Source organism: Hyalella azteca, unplaced genomic scaffold (genome assembly GCF_000764305.2).
Source record: "Hyalella azteca isolate HAZT.00-mixed unplaced genomic scaffold, Hazt_2.0.2 contig14896, whole genome shotgun sequence".
NCBI lineage: Eukaryota > Metazoa > Arthropoda > Malacostraca > Amphipoda > Hyalellidae > Hyalella > Hyalella azteca.
The window spans coordinates 114,042-118,533 of record NW_025944763.1 but is presented as its reverse complement, the minus strand read 5'-3'; positions in this window follow the sequence as shown (position 1 = coordinate 118,533).

The following is a 4,492-nucleotide window of genomic DNA, read 5'->3' as shown; positions in this document are numbered from 1 at the left end:
GAGCCCAATGTGGCCATTGCCAGGCAGTTCTATGACAAGTTGGGCAGATGAGTCTATCTTTGAAGATCAGAATGTTAATGATATGGGAGAAGTATTTGATTACATTTGAGATCTTTCTTTACCAGCTCTTTCAAATACACAGCTTGAAGCTACTGTATCCCAATCAGTTAAGAGAAAAGCAACTGGCTGCCAAAACCAGAACCCAGGCAAGCAGGCTGGAATTCTAACTTTCTAAGAATGGAAGTTCACTTATAACGAAAGCTTTCCACCCAAGGTGAAAAGCTTTCCTTTGATACAGTGCTGACTGACTATAAATGAAAAGGTGGATTAGAAGTGGACAAACTGTTTCAATCGTATAGACCAGTGGTTCCCAAAGTAGGCGATATCGCCCCCCTAGGGGCCACACTCAGGATTATGTATGTTTTCAGGAAATTTTCCCGTGCATTTTGATTTTTTTCAAGCTATTGCGGCGCACAGTTGGTGCAACTTCTGGCCATCCCTGCTTGCACGCATGGTGGTTTTTCAGCAAATCCTTGGGCATTTAGAGCCAGCACTCCAGCAGGCACTCCGCAGGCACTGTGGCGCTCCAAAACAGAAAAAACCTAGATCTAGGTTTTTTGCTTCCCACTAGGTTTCTAGGTTTTTCATTAACAAACTGATCCTAATCTATTTTTTTCAGAATGGTGCACTGAAAGCATACAAAGCTATTTATTGACATCTAAATAAGTATTGGGAAGTAGTCATTAATTAATTACTATCATTAAATAAAAAATCTAAGGAGATTATTTAAAAATGTAAGGAACAATGTAATTCTCAAATGAAAAATCATTTCCAATTTTTTTAAGAGAACTCGATCGTCGAGTTGCATACTGATCCTTTTATTCACATTAAGTGGTGTCAATAATCTTCTACCAGTGAAGTGTCATTAGAGTGGCTTTTCTATGTGAAACGTGCCATAGGTAATGTTTAAATAATTTCTTATGAATTTTAATAATAGACATCGGCTTTTATACAAGTATTTTCTAATTTTACTGAGTATTTCAGTTTAAAACTTGTAGAAACAATCGTGAAGTGCAATACAGCTCGCCATTGTACCTGTTAACAAAACATTTACAAATTAAAAGCAAAAAGCGGTACATTTTACGAAGAAATACGTGTAACTGAGGTCATAATTATTATTAGCAAAAGTTTTTCTGTGCATACCAGTGTCTGTTTAAGGAAGAATGTTGCTTTTATTAATTTATAAATGATCTTGAAGATTAGAGTCATTTCACATTCTGAAGACTTTTTTTCCACTCCACGACTATTTTGTATTGCTAGAGCGCAATCTTCATTGCGCAGCTGGCAGCTGCACTGCCGCATGCAGTGTTATCTAGACTGTCAGCGTGGGAGGTTGTCTGCCGGAGGCTGCGAGCCGCTCCTCTAATTTAAGGTTGGCGTTCACAAAACTCAAATTACTAAGGTAATTTAAAATTGATATGTAATTGCACCATGCTTGCACGCGCAAGCATCAGCGTAGCGCGCACATACATTTTGTCAAGTGACAAGAGACAGAAAATGTATAATAGGTACTTAATAATTAATATGCATTTAATTATCCATCAATAATCTATGATTTTCCTTGATATGGAAATTTTGTGAAAGCAAAAATCTAGAAATTTATTTTCGAAAAAATTTTCTACAAATTTCTTATACGAACTGGTGAACATCGTTTGTGTTTGTTTACCTTCCGTAGACCGTCCGGTCCGGATGTGAGGCAATATTCAGTCTGGACGTGAGGCAAGTGGTGAATAACCAAGTCCTCAGAAATTGGACATATGAAGTAAACAAATATTAGTGTTAAATGACAGATTTTGCTCGTTCTATGTATACTATTATTGCGCTGATAGGGTTATTAGAGATTCTACAGTTAATGAAATGAGTCAGAAATAATTTCATCATTGTAATTAATGGGAGAATAGTTTTGAGTGCAAAATCTTTTGTAAATAAAAGATGTCCTGACATACGGAACTTGTCATCAGAAATTCCCAACATCGTCTAATTATTCGTCTTTACATACTTTTACGCAATGCTGCTTCATTGTCATGTGATAACATTTCGGATAAATTTACAGCCGTACTTGCGGCCGGTTTCGCGGCTGGACTCTGCCTGAAATTTCTCCAATAGTACTGAACGTAGTTCAATGAAACTTGGTACACATATTCATTATGGCCTAACGATGATGTCAAGCTCGTGACAATTATTTTTAATATTGCCTTCATTTATGAGTTCTATGATGAAACGTACCGAAATTTGCAGTGTACCACTACATCTCGGACAAATTTACGGCCGGTCTCGCGGCCGCCGGACTAAAAACATAGAAAAAACCTAGCCAATCAACAAAAACCTTGCAGGTTAGGTCCAGTTAGGAACAGGTTCCATTAAAAACACATAAAACCTAGAAAAACTCAGAAAAACACTAAGAAAACCTTTTGGCCGCAAGACCGGCTGCCAGTCCGGCTGTAAATTTGTCCGAGACCTGTGTACCAGCCATTTCTTCTAAAATACTGAACAGATTTCAATGAAACTTTGCATGTAGAAACCTAACCTCCCAACGGTGTGATGTTTAGCTCGTGACATTTTTTTACGTTTTGCCTTTGTTGGCGAGTATTTTTCTCTTTTCTCTCACTCGTGATTTATACAGCAAAATTGTGTCTAAATTCGCAGTGTACCAGAGATTTCTTCTAAAATACTGAGCAGATTTGAACGAAACATTGCATATAGAAACCTAGCTTCCCAATCCCAACGGTGATGTTTAGCTTGTGACAATTTTTTTGATTTTGCCTTCATTTGCGAGTTATACAGAGAAACGACCAGCATTTCTCAGGCCGATTTTTGAACTTGCATTGACCTAGAGCCATATACATAAAGCCGTATAACTTGCAAACGAAGACAAAATTGATAAAATTGTCACGAGCTAAACATCACCGTTGGGAAGTTAGGTTTCTTTATGCAAAGTTTCGTTCAAATCTGTTCAGTATTTTAGAAGAAATCTCTGATACACTGCAAATTTAAACACAAATTTACTTTTTAAATCACAAATGAGGGAAAAGAGAAAAATACTCGCCAACAAAGGCAAAACGTAAAAAAATTGTCACGAGCTAAACATCACACAGTTTGGAGGTTAGGTTTCTATATGCAAAGTTTCGTTCAGATCTGTTCAGTATTTGAGAAGAAATATCTGGTACACTGCTAATTTCGGCACGTTTTGTCATAGAACTCACGAATGTAGGCAACATTAAAAAGAATTGTCACGCGCTTGACATCACCGTTAGGGTATGCACACAGTGAAAGCAGGTTTGCCCGCGCGAGCAACCTGCTTCAACCTGCCAAAAGAATGAACATAGGATAATCATGTAACTGTTCACAGTGAAAACCTGTACGGATAGGCTTCTGTATTCTATGGTTTCAGGCACCAGCCTGAGCAGGTAACCAGCACGCTGGCAACCTGCTTTCACTGTGTGCGTACCCTTAGGCCATAATGAATATGTGAACCAAGTTTCATCAAGCTATGTTCAGTACTTTCAGGTACAGAGTCTGGCCGTAAATTTGTCTGAGACGTACGAGTCTCTTGAAGCTATTCATATTTTATTAATGTTTGTTGTTAGTCTATGTAATTAACCTTTAAAGTTGCAAAAAATGAGAACTGACAATTTAAAAAAAAGTGCAGTGCATGTATTTTTGTTTTCAATGGGTTTGCACTGCACAAATCCATTTCTCCAGCCGGGAGGATGTCGGGAACGCAACGTATTCCTGACATTGACATTCAGGTTTGTACTATTTGACAAAGTCAGTCCTTTGTTGGGCGCTAATACCTTCGTCGGTGCTGCGCCATATCTTAACCAAGTAAGTCCTTTGTTAAAAGGAGCCAATCTCAAGCCATGTGGATTGTCGCCTTCTACTATTCAGTTTTGTAATTAAATTCCAACCGAATTGTGATCTACGAATAATTATAGTCAAATGGGGTAAGACAGGATCGCAGCCTTCATGGGGTAAGAAAGGACCGGCCAATTGCATGCATTCTAATTGTACTGAATTTAATTTGAAAAAAGAATATGTTAGAGCAATAATTGCCTGTCATTTCAGTGTTTGTTTCAACCCTCTTCTGCAAATAATTAATTTTTGGTTAATTTTCAAAGAAAACCTGTGTAGAGAAGGGTCACAAAATAGTTAACCCTATTTGGGAAATAAGCTGTGTCTGGTTACAAAAAATTTTTTGGCCAGGTTTGTGGATGTAGGCAGGTAACCTCAAGTAACAAGCAACTTTTGAGACATACTAGGCATTCCTACCTGCTATCATCACTGCCTGACAACTATTCTAAAATGGGGTAAAAAAGGACCGGACATGGGGTAAGACAGGACCACTAAATGATCCTGTTTTACCCCACAAGTGGTCCTATCTTACCACACAAATGGTCCTGTCTTACCCCACAATTGCCACAAACAGTCCTCT